The sequence below is a fragment of the Symphalangus syndactylus genome, chromosome 2 (assembly GCF_028878055.3).
Source record: "Symphalangus syndactylus isolate Jambi chromosome 2, NHGRI_mSymSyn1-v2.1_pri, whole genome shotgun sequence".
In the NCBI taxonomy this organism is placed as follows: Eukaryota; Metazoa; Chordata; class Mammalia; order Primates; family Hylobatidae; genus Symphalangus; species Symphalangus syndactylus.
Window position 1 is genome coordinate 134,547,795 of NC_072424.2, and position 14,839 is coordinate 134,562,633.

A 14,839-nucleotide genomic window follows, 5' to 3' on the forward strand; every position below is an offset into this window, starting at 1 on the left:
AGCCTTCCAGCCTGGGCAACAGAGTAAGGCCCTGTCTCTAAAAAATAAAAATAAATAAATAAGGACCACAGAACATTCCACAATCTGGCCCCGTTAATTCGTTCAATCATTTTACCTCCTCCTCCGCTGGGCTGGCAACAGAACCAGCTCCCCACATTCCTCTCTGCCCTTCCCTCTGTGCTTTGGTACCTATCTCTCCTTTGTCCGAAATATCCTCTGCTAGTCCCTTCACCAAGTTAAATGTCACCCATCTTTCAAGGTCCAGTAGGAAAACTCTAATGTTGAAATTGCTTTACCTTCTACAAGAAAATTGCCAGTAAAAAACTAACTTTATGGAGGTTTTGCTGTGCATGCTCTTTACATGCATTATCTCATTTAGTACTCAGAATAGACCTGTAAGGTAAGCAACATTTTGCAAATGATGAGATTAAGTTAATTTATGTAAAGCACCTAGAACAGTGCCTGCCCATAATAAAGATTCAATAAACATTGGCTGTCGTTATGCTTACTAGAGGAATTTAGTCATTTTCCCAGATCACTCAGCAGCAAGTGAAAGAGCTGGAATTCCAATTCTGGCGTCAGAGCCCACCCTCTATCTTGCTAAGGGCAAAAGTGCTCTATTTGCACAGCTCCCACCTTGCCAAACTTCCCCAACTCTTGAATGTTTTACCCATTGGGGTATCTGTTCTATTCTGCTTTGCACGCAAGGGCTAGGTTACTTGCACTTTTAGTTTTTCTTCAGTATATGTTTTTTGTTTTGTTTTTTGAGACAGAGCCTTGCTGTGTCACCCAGGCTGGAGTGCATTGGCATGATCTTGGCTCACTGCAACCTCTGCCTCCCGGGTTCAAGTGATTCTCCTGCCTCAGCCTCCCAAGTAGCCAGAATTACAGGCATGCGCCACCATGCCAGGCTAGTTTTTGTATTTTTAGTAGAGACGGGGTTTCACCATGTGGGCCAGGCTGGTCTCAAACTCCTGACCTCAAATGATCTGTCGGCCTCAGCCTCCCCAAGTGCTGGGATTACAGGCGTGAGCCACCACACCTGGCCCAGTATATGTTGTCTTAACACTATGACTATGCTGCTACTTGCTCAAGAGTAAACATCAGTGGTGTGCTGATGAATGTTTAACAACCAGCTCTCCAGGAGGGGAGGGTGATGTGTTTGCTGATTTCAGTGGTATAAACATTCCTCTCACAGCCAATTTCAAGATATCAAAGTAAAGTCAGTCATCTCAAAGCTCCTGAGATTTTAACAATTAGCTCTTGTGAGTTGGTGCAAGCTGGCTGTGGCACACCACTGATACTAAGGATTGTATCTTGTGCTGTATTCTCTTGTAACTTTCTTAGTTCCACGCACAGTGCTGAGCAAATAGGATGCATGACCACATATAGGGAGCTTCTGGTTCGAGATTGTAAATTGCTTATAAGCATTTATTCAGCCTACTCCCCAAAATCCCATTAAAATGATGATAAGCAAAAAATAATACTTCCATGAGAGTGCTTAAACACAAAAGGGTGCCAACAGCCAATTAGAAAATTTGAAAGCTGTATGAAAGACACAAAGGCAGATGGAATCCCATTGATGAATGAACCAGAGGAAATCACAGCTGAAATAAGTCCAGATGAGGGCTGCTGTGGAGAAGGGAAGTGTATTAGGCCATTCTTGCACTGCTATAAAGAAATACTTGGCCAGGCATGGTGGCTCACGCCTGTAATCCCAGCACTTTGGCAGGCAAGTGGATCATTTGAGGTCAGGAGTTCGAAACCAGCCTGGCCAATATGGTGAAACCCTGTCCGTATTAGAAATACAAATATTAGTCAGGCATGGTGGTGAGCACCTGTAATCCCAGCTACTGGGGAGGCTGAGGTGGGAGAATTGCTTGAACCCAGGAGGCAGAGGTTGCAGTAACCCAAGATCACACCACTGCACTCCAGCCTGGGCGACAGAGCGAGACTCCATCTCAAAAAAAAAAAAAAAAAAAATCAAGTGAGAAACTTCTACAGGTCCTGTGGAATGTACACTCATTCCACAAGAACACTTTCACATCCCCTAGGAAAGAAAAAAATAATAAAGGGCAGTTCACAGTCAAAAATTACAGGGCCCACGAAGAAATAAATTACCATGAGGTGGAGTCAACAGACACAGCAAACGGAAGAAACAGCCCTCAGAGAGCTGCATATAAAAGCAAGCACACTCTAAAAGAGACTATGAAGTAACTCTAACGTGACTAAAGGTATACACAAAGGCATATAAACTATCACAAAAGGAAATGATAATATAAAAACAGAGCAAACAACTTTGAAAAAAAAATTGAGTCTCTATACATGAAAAATATGGTCATTGAAATTAAAAACTCAATGAACAGGGCCGGGGGCAGTGGCTCAAGCTTGTAGTCACAGCACTCTGGGAGGCTGAGGTGGGCGGATCACTTGAGGTCAGGAGTTCAAGACAAGCCTGGCCAACATGGTGAAACTTTGTCTCTGCTAAAAAAATCCAAAAATTAGCCCAGCATAGTGATGCACACCTATAATCCCAGCTACTCGGGAGGCCGAGGCACGAGAATCGCTTGAACCCAGGAGGCAGAGGTTGCAATGAGCCAAGATTGCGCCACCAAACTCCAGCCTGGGTGACAGAGCAAGACTCTGTCTTAAAAAAAAAAAAAAAGAATAAAAGAAAACCTCAATGAACAGGGTAATGAACAGATAAGAGAAAAGTGAGGAAAGAATCCATAAATTAGTAGATAGGTTTCAGGAAATTTCTCAGAATGCAGAAAAAATGCAGAAACATTACCTTATAGGTACCATCCCAAAATTTTGAATCTACTTTGTTCTTTTAGGTAACATAATTTCTCTACATTAGGTCTAAACATGAATTACCTTATACCAGATTCTGCTCTGTAGTGAACTGGCCAAGGGGACAATGTAGCTTAATCCCAGTTTTGTAGAATTCAAATTACAGTTTACACACAGTCATGAGCCAAGTAACGACGTTTCGGTTAACAATGAGCTGCATATATGATGGTGGTCTCATAAGATTATAACGGAGCTGAAATATTCCTATTGCCTACTGAAGTCATAGCTGTCATAACATTGCAGCACAATGCACTACTCGTGTGTGTGTGTGTGTGTGTGTGGTGATGCTGGTGTAAACAAACCTACTGTGCTGCCAGTTGTATAAAAGTCTAACCCATACAATTATGTACATTACATAATACAGCTGAGAATTTTTCAGAACTAAAGAAAAACATAAACAAGTCTTCAGATTTCAGAAGCGTACAAAGGCCCTAGAGGTATAAAAATCAAAAATTAAAATGTCACAATTTGCTACACTATGATGAAACTTCAGAATGTCAATGATAAGAAGAAAAATCTTAACAAAGGACAAAAACAAATCTCCTAAAAGCAAAAAGCAAAAAAACACCCAATTAAACCATCGTCAAATTTGTCATCAGTCTCAATAGATGTTTGTAGGAAATGAATGGCATCTTTGGATCCCATGGTGCTAACGGAAGATAATTCTCATCTTAGATCACGCTCATTCCATACCCAGTTAAATTTTCATTCAAGACTGAGAATGAAACAAGTACATTTTAAATCAACAATCTTGGGAGTTAGCCACACAATAACCCTTTCTAAAAGAGCTACTAGGCTGGGCTCGGTGGCTCACGACTGTAATCCCAGCACTTTGGGAGGCCCAGGTGGGCAGATCAACTGAGGTCAGGCGTTCGAGAACACCCTGGCCAACACGGTGAAACCCCGTCTCTCCTAAAAATACAAAAATTAGCTGCGTATGGTGGCGCTCACCTGTAATACTAGCTACACAGGAGGCTGAGGCAGAGGTTGCAGTGAGCAGAGAGTGGAGATCATGCCACTGCACTCTAGCCTGGGCGACAGAGCGAGACTCCACCTCAAAAATAACAATAAAATAAAATAAAATAAAATACCTACTAAAGGGTTACTTCAGTAAGGAAAACCACAGAATCCAGACAGAAGAAGTCGAGGACAAAATCCAAGGGTGAATAAAGAAATTTGTACATACATTGTCAAATAACAATAAGAAATACTGATAACCAACTTGAGAGGACTTTAAAAATAAGATAATGCTGAGTACCAGCCAACAACAACATGGAAGACTGCAGAGGAAAATCTGAATGAAAAATTCCTAAGCTTCCTATATTAGTCTGGAGGAGAAGAGAGATACTAATTAACTTTACATTCCTTAAGAATTTTTAAAAATAAATATTAAAGGAATAGAATTATAATGTATAATTTCTTAACCAAAAGAAGGGAAAAGAAGGAAAATAAAAGAATATAACAATGAGATATTGACAATTCAATGAAAGGCGGGAATGAGAGGAATGGGAAAATACCCAGAAATATAAAATCTATATCAATCTCAACTAAATCTGAATTAACAGCCTAAAAAATATGTTGAGTGATACATAATAAGTTATATGAACACATACATATTTTTTAAAATAAATCAATACAAAATATTGTTCATGGACAGATATATGAAGAAAAATATAAAAACAGGCCAGGCACAGTGGCTCATGCCTATAATTCCAGTACTTAGGGAGGCTGAGGCAGGAGGATCACTTGAGTCCAGGAGTTTGAGACCAGCCTGGCCAACATAGTGAGACCTCATCTCTACAAAAAATAAACAAAATTAGCTGGGTGTGGTGGAGCATGTCTGTGATCCTAGCTACTCAGGAGGCTGAGGCGGGAGGATTGCTTGAGCCCAGGAGGTTGCACTGAGCCAAAATTGTGCCACCACACTCTAGCCTGAGCAACAGAGCAAGACACTGTATCAAAAAAAAAAAAAGGAAAGAAAAAGAAAAATATAAAAACATAGATGGGAAAGACAGTGGCTCCCTCCTGCAGGGAAGGAAGATTGAAGACAGGTACAAAGGGGTTTCAGAGTACCTTCACATTTTTTTTATAATGAGAAACCAAAAAAAGGAAGAAAGAGAAGAAGGAGGAGGAAGAGGAAGAGGAGGAAGGGAGGAAGATCAATGATGAGCCATTCAGACCAACACAAATAATTGTACACAAACAGGCAACTCAAGAAAACTGCCCCCTCAACAAATTAAAAAGCACAGAAAAACAGATAAGGCATGAGTAAGTACAAAATAAGACCTACGAAGGATGACTTAAAAACCATTTGTCTTCCATTACTGGTATTGGCTTTGACCTCCTAACTGGAAAATGGATTTAATTTGCTAAAAAAGATTGATACTAGGCCAGGCACGGTGGCTCACGCCTATAACCCCAGCACTTTGGGAGGCTGAGGTGGGTGGATCACGAGGTCAGGAGTTCAAGACCAGCCTGACCAACATAGTGAAACCCCATCTCTACTAAAAATACAAAAAATTAGCTGGGCGTGGTGGCGGGCACCTATAATCCCAGCTACTCGGGAGGCTGAGGCAGAGAATTGCTTGAACCCGGGAGGTGGAGGTTGTAGTGAGCCGAGATCACACCACTGCACTCGAGCCTGGATGACAGAGCGAGACTCTGTCTCAGAAAAAAAAAAAAAAAGATTGATATTAGAGTGAAGGGCGACTATGTGACTCTAGGATATTTTAATATTTGACAGAGTTTAGTGTATGTATTTTAGAAAAGTCTTGTGTCCTTGAAATATTTACAAATAAGAATAATTTGACTAATTTAATAAAGACCTCTTTCTGAAAGCAAAAGGGTACACTACTAGATCACTGGTTCTCAAACTTAGTGATCTGAAAATTTGGGGGTAAAAAACTGCAAACGGTGTTGAACAAGTAAAAGCAACCTCAGGATGCTTCCAATTCTTTTTTTCTTTTCTTTTTTTGTCTCTCTGTCTCCAAGGCTAGAGTGCAGTAGTACAATCATGGCTCATTGCAGCACAGACCTCCTGGGCTCAAAAAATCCTCCCTCCTTGGCCTCCTGAGTAGCTGGGACTACAGATGCATGCCACCACACCTCAGTAATTTTTTAAAAAATGTTTTGTAGAGACGGGCATCTCACTATGTTGCCCAGGCTGGTCTGGACCTCCTGGGCTCAACGATCCTCCCACCTAAGTGCTAGGATTAAAGGCGTGAGCCAATTCTAAAAGCCTCAAGCTAAGGAGGTTCCTCCACCCACTGCCATTTGTCAGTATTCTGAGGAGGAGGAGGAGGAGGAAAAGGAGGAGGGAGGAGGAAGGGGAGGAAGAAGAGGAAGAGCTCAAAAGTAAAACTAACTCACTCACTACTTTTACCTACACATTGCTACTTTCACCTACTTGCTCTCTGTCATTTCTCACTAAGGCAAAGAGTTGGATGCAAAGAGAATTTGAATAAATTTGATAGCTTTCTACTACATTTCCTCTCCCACAATTCTTCTTCAGGTATTGGCTCTTCCTTACCTTGGCCAGAGTCAAGAGAAAGAAGGATAGAATTACTTCTCTTTCAAATCAATTATCAGCGGGAACTTTGCTACTGGTTTTTATTAAGTTTATGGCAGCTAAAAATGTACCTTCTGCTCTTCTGTCTTCTTTCAAAGTGATGACAAAGATTTTTACCCAGACACCAAGACCACCAGACATATCTTGGGTCAGTCCTGTAAGACCCTTCACGACTGCAGAAAGGTACCATGAGTACTTTGGGGACCACCAGACTATATGATCTCAACCATTCCAGCCAGAGGGAGATTCTGAAATGGCATTTTTTTCCCCAATACTCTTTTCTTATTGAGGTATAATTTACCTATTATAAAGTGTACATACTTTAAATATACAATTCTGTTAATTTTGATGAAACTGTATACCCATCTCAATCAGGATACAGTGTAAAGTCATTTTTAAAGGGAGTTTATTACCTGGATAGACCCAATAGCAATGAAGCACAGTAACTTCTTCAATTTCCAGATCTTATATTTGAAATGGTAGAAACAGCATCGAAGACTTAACAGCTAATGAGAGACAGTGTGGCCAACAGTGCATTTTACCCCATCTGTAAGAGCAGTTCTATTTTCCATACTCACTTAGATAAGCAACAGTAAATGCTATAAATCACTGTAAAGTGATTTGTACTTTCAAGTACAAATCTTAACATTTATATGCTGAAAAGCGATTCATCATACTTTATTTCTTTCAAATTTCCTTACATGAATAAGCGATATATCTTATCTTCTGTCCTATCTGAAAAATCTGGATTAACAGCCTTGGCTGAATTCTATTCTAGCCACAGGGGTACAGGGCTACAAATAGTTCTCTTTAAGTCAAAGGAAAATAACAACAAATACAGGAACACCTCACTCTGAAGTTCCTTTATTTTGGCTTAAGCCTCTCTTAACAGGCTCTTTTCAAGCCTTTGGAGCATTATTAAACGATCCTACTATTGATTTTCAGCGCTGAGTACTGGTGAAAATGGAGCGCCTTCAGCTCTAATGACTGAAGTCCCCTCACTGTCTAAAGGACAGGTACAAAGGCAGGAGACGCACTTGGAGTTCATCCTTACAACCATCCTCATGACTTAGATTTTAATGCCTGGAAATAGGACAGGTGGGAAATAGGACACGGAATTTAACTCATCTCTCTTGCTTAAATATAGCACTGCTGCTATTTCTGTTACTTATCTTGTGAAATTTTGTAAGTATTGGTATATTTTGCTATTCAGCATGAAGCTGTATGCTTCATTTCCACCTTTGAAATCCAAATTTCCAAGTAATCACTTTTAGGAAAGCATTCCTCTATTTTCAGCTTCATTCTCCATGGACCATTTATTTATTTGTGATGCCAAGCCATTGAGTAACCAGAGGTTACAGTAAGAATTCGTCATGCCAGTTTCCATCTTAAAAAGAAAAGCCTTCAGGACAAACAAACCATTTTTTTTAATGGGTAAAAGAAACGAACAGGCATTTCACATAAGAGGGAAAAGAGAACAGTCTCATAAGTTCAACCTCATAAATAATCAGGAAAGTGCAAATTAAAGCCACAATGAGACACCATTTCACACCCCATCAGATTAGCAAAAATTTGTAGTCTGACAATACCAAGTGTTGATGAGGATGTAAAACTACAGAAACTCTCATACAAATTGGTATAGGGGGAGGTGTCTAAATGGGTAAAGCATGTTGGAAAGCAATGTGTATTACCTAGTAAAGGTGGTGCACACACCATTTATCCCAGGTATTCTGTTTCTGGGAGACATAGATACACACACACACACACAATGGACTGTACGTTAGGGTTAGGTGATATTGGTGTTAATTTTATTGTGTGACAATTCTGAAGTATTTAGGAGTGAAATGTCAAGATGCCTACAGTTTTTAAATGGCTCAGCAAAAAAAAAAAAAAAAAAAAGAAAAAAACGTGGAGAGAGACAAGGAGAAAGAGAGAGAAATAGAGAAAACAAATGTGATAAAATGTCTTTAAAAGGGAGTGGCAGGCTCTGAGGGCAGAGTCTGCACGTTTAAATCATGGCTCTGCCAATTATTGATTGTAATCTGGGTAATTTATTGAAGCTCTCTCTACCTCGGCTTAGTCATCTGTAGAATAGGAGTAATAGTGGTATATACTTGACAGAGATGTGGCATTAAATAAAGTAATTCATGTGAAGTACTCCAAGCAGTTGCTGCTTTCTCATAAGCCTTCAATAAATGTTAGTTATTGCTTCTGTTCCATTCTGCAGATGATGTAAGTTGAGACTCAAAAAAAGTGAAGTATAGGCGGGGCGCGGTGGCTCACGCCTATAATCCCTGCACTCTGGGAGGCTGAGACAGGCAGATTGCCTGAGCTCAGGAGTTCACGACCAGCTTGGGCAACACGGTGAAACTCCATCTCTACTGAAATACAAAAAATTAGCAGGGTGTGGTGGTGGGCGCCTGTAGTCCCAGCTACTCGGGAAGGCTGAGGCAAGAGAATGGCGTGAACCCGGGAGGCGGAGCTTCCAGTGAGCCGAGATTGCGCCACTACACTCCAGCCTGGGGGACAAGGGCGAGACTCGTCTCAAAAAAAAAAAAAAATTAGCTGGGTGTGGCGGCATGCTCCTGTAATCCCAGCTACTTGGTAGGCTGAGGCAGGAGAATTGCTTGAACCTGGGAGGCAGAGACTGCAAGTGAGCCGAGATCGCGCCATTGCCTTCCACCCTGGGCAACAGAGCAAGACTCTGTCTCAAAAAAAAAAGTTGTGGTTTAAAACCATGTTGAACTTTATCACAGCACTTTGTATAGGAGTGAGAAATTACTACCTAGATATTTAATAGGTGAATAGTAATAAACCAAAGAAATATTCTTACACTGAACTCATTTGCAGCCATTAAAATTGTATTTTTAAATGAATTTTTAGTGACACGATGAAATGTTCACTATATTATTACACATTGTTATATTAAATTTAAAAATATAGGATCCCCAAACATTAATAATTATAAATATATACATAACATAGAGCTACAGATGCACACATATATACATGTTTCTGTGTATATATTATATATGAATGTATACATATATGACATATAATGTATTTATGTGTACATATATGATATGCTGCATTTATATCTACATATATAGAAACATATATGGTATACTGGATTCTGTGTGTGTGTGTGTGTGTGTGTGGCACAGAAAAACCTGGAAGTTTATATACCAAAAAGATTTTGAAGTAGTTAGAAGTGGGTTTCTCTGAATGTAGAGATGGGGAGTGACTTTTCCTTTTTTTTCTCATCTAATCTGTATTTCTTATGTTTCTATAGTAAAAATGTAAAACTAGTGACTCTGGAGAACAATTTGGCAGTATCTAATAAGGTTGTAGATTGTATACTTAAAATCCTGAAACATTGCCACTCCTGGATGAAAATCTTTACATGTGCACAATGCAACACATATAAGAAGGTTCACACCAACACGGTTTATAACAGAGAAAAAGTGGAAACAAGGCCACGCACAGTGGCTCATGCTTATAATCCCAACACTCAGGAGGCTGAGGCCAGAGGATTGCCTGAGCCCAGGAGTTTGAGACCAGTATGGACAACATATGAGACCTCCTCCCTAAGAAACATAAAAAATAATTAGCCTGGCGTAATTGCACACACCTGTGGTCCCAGCTGCTTGGGAGGCTGAGGTAGCAGAATAACCTGAGCCCTGGAGGTTGAGGCTGCAATGAGTGAAGATCATGCCACCGCACTCCAGCCTGGATGATAGAGCAAGACCCTGTCTGGAAAAAAAAAAAAAAAAGATATAAACAACTTACATCCATCAACAGAAGCATGGCCATTCTAGGCAACGGACGCTTCGGCAGCAGAGCTGCTGTCATCAATGTGTATATATCAGAAAAACATTGTGATATAGCTGGAGTGATACAGCTGCCAACTGTAGAAATGTAAGTGCAGTATGATACCGTTCACATAAAAATTGTTTGAAATGCAAACTAACACTTTATGGTGTACTGTGTATGTGTATACGCCTGTGCATATGTAGTAAAGCTTTTAACGCGTGGGAACGATAAACACCCAATGTAAGGTAATGTTTATCTCTGGAATTTGAAGAAGGAAAATGAGATTAGGAGGAGGAAACAGTGGTGGGGGCTTCGATTACATCTGTAAAGCCTTATCTCTTGGGCTACGTAGTGGACTACATATGGGTTTTTGTTTGTTTGTTTGTTTTAGGTTGTTTTTCAGGGAAGGTCTCTTTCTGCTGCCCAGGCTGGAGTGCAGTGGCGCAATGCTGGCTCACGGCAGCTTCAAACTCCCTGGCTCAAGTGATCTTCCCACCTCAGCCTACATACGTTTATTATAAAATGCTCTGTAGGTTTTTGTCTGTATGCCTGAAATGTTCCATAATTTAAAAGTAGTAGTCATATAATGAAATTTTAAAATTAAAATTTAATTTAAATGTGTCTCTGAGAATGTAACTAGTTGGAAGGTACAATCATAAACTTTAGGAATAATTTGGAAAAATATTTTTACATTTTTATTTTTCGCAAAAACAGGATTTCCAAACCAGAACATATAATTTCTCCAAAACAGAAATGATTTTTAATGACAATATTTATTGTCATTATTACTCAATTTTGTTTAAAACCCAAAGTGTCTCCACCAGAGGGAAAAATTAAGACAAAACACTTCCCTTCCTAAAAAAAAATACATGTCTAAAAGAGGGAGATAGTGAAGACACTGAATCTGTAAAAAGTGGTAGTCATTTTATTCTACCAACATATTCTAAATTTAGGGGGAAATCCATGGCTAGAGCAGCCCCTGGGTGACTCACCCCAGCTTCCAGGCTTGGCAGAGCCGATCAGCACAGTGTGGCCGACTCCGCCAGGGGCTGGATTACACATCTGCACGTGGTTCAACAGCTTCCTTAGTGACACAGAGTCAAGCTAGCTTGAAAAGCAGGTAAGGAAAACACTCGGTGCATTCCACATTTTCCCTTAAGGAGAATTACACTTTCAAGTCAAGCTGCATTTTGCATGCCTAGGACCTCCAAAACACTATTTAAATTATGTATTTGTCTCTTCCGGAGAAATAAGGGGCGACCCAATCCCCAAAGGGCCCACCCCCCGGGGTGAAGACCCCCGCTCCGCAAGGATCACAGGTGGGTGTTCCAAGGCATCCACACTCTGGTTTTGTTTTGTTTTTTGTTTTTGTTTTTGGGGGTTTTTTTTGTATTAACTTCTCTTTTTTTTTTTTTTTTTTGAGACGGAGTCTCCCTCTGTCTCCACACTCCAGGTTGGAGTGTGGTGTGATCTTGGCTCACTGCAAGCTCCGCCTCCCGGGTTCAGGCGATTCTCCTGCCTCAGCCTCCTGAGTAGCTGGGATTACGGGTGCCCGCCACCAGGCCCGGCTAATTTTTTGTACTTTTAGTAGAGACTAAAAATTCGCCATGTTGGCCAGGCTGGCCTCGAACCCCTGTCCTGAGTGATTCACCCACCTCGGCCTCCCAAAGTGCTAGGATTACAAGCGTGAGCCACCGCGCCCGGCCATTAACGTCTCTTAAAGCACACACTCTGTCTCAAGGGCTGGAGGGTTTGGGGACGTTCTTGTCCTTTCTGTGACCCACCTACCACAGTCTTGGGGGTAAAAGCTCCGGTTTATAAAGCTGGGAAATTCCACCTCATGGCCACGCAGTCTCAGCAGCTCTGGCGACTGGGAAACGTGGGGTTACAGGGCGGTAAACATCATCAAAAAGGAGGGCTGAGGAGAGAAACTAAAGACTAAAGCTGAAAGGTCACAAACCCTGAAATTAGTAAAGATCTACGTTGTGGGGGGTGGGGGTCCGTGTGCGCCCGGCAAAAAGCCTCTGCGTCCACACAGGGATCCACCGCGGGGCTTCTGGAACTCACAGGCTCCCTCGGAGCCTCTAAGACGCGACTTGATTGACAACAATTTTGTTTACACACCACACGCCCTGGGGGAGCTACACACCATTGCCGGCGTTCCAGACGCTTCCTCTGCGCAGAGCCGGCCCGGGACGGGGGCGGGGCGGGCCCTGTTGCTCAACTCACCTCTCCCGCCCCGCACCCGCTCCCCGGGGAGGCGCCGGCCCAGCGAAACTGGTGCATGTGTCAGCCGCCCAGCACCGGCCCAGGAGGCCGTCCGCGCCGCAGGCCAGCCTGGGAAAACGCCCAGCGGCTGCAGGCCTCCCGCTGCGCGCTGCGTGGTTCTGCACTGCACTCAGGACCTGTCAGGAGCAACACACACGCACATGCACACGCCCACACACATGCACACAGACACACACATGCACACACTGCCTCGGTAGGAATAGCTCAAAGGTGCCCTTCCTTTCCAGGCAAAGTGCTTAGTAGCTGAATTCAGCGAGAAGAAATCATCCAAAGGTAACCCTTGCTCTAAGCCCTCCCCAGGAAGAAGAGAGAGGTCACTCTGGAAAAGCCTGGAACCTTCTCTCGCTTGAGGGTGCGGGAGAGCAGCCCACCTCCCCTTTGGCTAGGCCAAAGATCTCTCCTTCCTTTTAGGCCTGGCTTTCCCTGTCACTAAAAGGGCTACATTTATCCTTAAATATCATCTAAGCTGAAATATTACTACATTGCTTTGCAGTCGGTCATAGTGGAATCTTAGTTTCAGAACTACATTCAACACCTACTGCGCAGAAGCACCACATGGACACTGCCACAAAAATTAACACAGTGGATCCTAACAGAGCTGAAAGGGGTTGCTGTGAATATCTCCCTAGTAAGATAGGAAAAAGGACCATGTGGGCTATGATATTTGTATAAAGTGGTGTCGATGAGCTCATTGCAGGACTAGCTATTTAAACTTAAGTTTCAATGCAATGTAAGTGAGAACTGACTTCACCCTTGACTTATTTTTCTCTCCAAGTAGTTCTCACTAGCCATTTTCATTTCCTCCTTTTCCTACCATTCTCACCCTCATCTTTCTACCCTCTTCTTGAAGCAGAGCACTTTTTCTCCACACTCTGGAAGGCCAGAGAGGAGAGAGGATTAGAGGCCCGTAAGCAGGGGAAATCCTATCCATTAGAAAAGGACAAGGGCAGAACAGGGGACTTCCGTGCTTCTCCTGCCAAGTTAATACGCTAGGAGAAGCAGCTGGGTCGGGTCTGGACACGCTTTTCTGTTCTGCAGCTCACAGAATTGTTTTGTCACTTTAACTTCAGTGATCTCTGGTGCCCCCGAAGGCAAGTAGCACACCTGAATCATAAAGCTTCAGATGAGTTGAGTTCAAAGTTTTATTTTCTACTTTTAAAGCCCTCAATAAATTAGGGCAAAGGTACTTGGAACCCAGCTTCTTGCCCTGGCGTTCCTCTGGGATTGTTAAGGTTGGCTAAGCAATCTGCTCTTGAGAAACCAGGTGTAGAGAGACCTGGGTGGAGAGATCCGGGGGTTGTTTGTGGAACTTTCTCCTCCTCTGTGGCATATGCCAGCGTCTCTCAGGAGCAATCCTGCAAGGTTGCCACCAGAGCTAGGTGGTGTCGACCTGTCTTTATTATGCAAGTTGCTGAATTCACAGTGTTCCAGCGGAGTGTTCCTGGCCGGCGCATGAATGAGGAAATGGGTCGACACGAATTCTGGGCAGCAGGATTGGAATGCAGCACCTCCCCACCCCTGCCTTCCCTACACCCCCATCTTCTTGAGATAGCTGATACTCGAAGAGAAGCTAATGCTTCGTGTTGATTAAAGTGATACAGTACTATGTAGTCAGACGAACATTCTGAACAAATCTAAGTTGATCTTTTAAAAAACAATTAATTCTTACTGTTGTTGTTTTTTTTTTCTTTTGTTTTCTGAGACAGGGTCTCGCTCTGTCACCCAGGCTGGAATGCAGTGGCACCATCTCGGCTCACTGCAACCTCCGCCTCCCGGGTTCAAGCGATTCTCCTGCCTCAGACTCCCAAGTAGCTGCGATTACAGGCGCCTGCCACCACGCCCGGCTAATTTTTGTATTTTAGTAGAGACGGGGTTTCACCATGTTGGCCAGGCTGGTCTCAAACTCCTGACCTCAAGTGATTCACCCATGTCGGCCTCCCAAAGTGCAGGGATTACAGGCGTAGACCACCGCGCCTGGCCTAATTCTTACTTTTCTGTTTCTCTCATCTTTATGTGGAATCACGTTTTGTCCTGGCTCTCAGGTTTTTACATTTCCAGCAAAAGAGTTGTTTCTGAGATTTTTAAAATTATATTAACAGAGGGGAATTATTGTTTTTTTTTCCTGAACACTGCCTGCCTGCATATCCCCTGCGGCTGTAGCAACTAACATGCTTTTGAATTCTGGCTGCAGAGGTGACATTTGGTGTCATTTTCCAGGTGGTGCTGTCTCCCCAGGGACAATGCGGAGACCCTGGGATTTTGTATTAGGGTCTGAGACACAGGCGGGAATGGAGAGCAACAGAAGGAAGTTCTCTT

The 14,839-nt window shown here is 42.5% G+C and overlaps 1 long non-coding RNA gene across 2 annotated transcripts in view; it reads right to left on the reverse strand.

The window, feature by feature from the left end:
* Positions 1–13,035, reverse strand: part of LOC134735766 (uncharacterized) — a 152,781-nt gene extending 139,746 nt beyond the window's left edge. The window contains exons 1-2 of one of the 2 annotated variants that reach the window (XR_010119208.1): positions 12,384–13,035; positions 10,053–10,174 (exon numbers count right to left, since the gene is read on the reverse strand). This is a non-coding gene — a long non-coding RNA (uncharacterized lncRNA). Of the gene's footprint in view, positions 1–10,052; positions 10,175–12,022; positions 12,332–12,383 lie in introns of those variants that run through there. The other variant, XR_010119209.1, reaches the window with a different exon arrangement.
* Between the last annotated feature and the right edge of the window lie 1,804 nt (positions 13,036–14,839).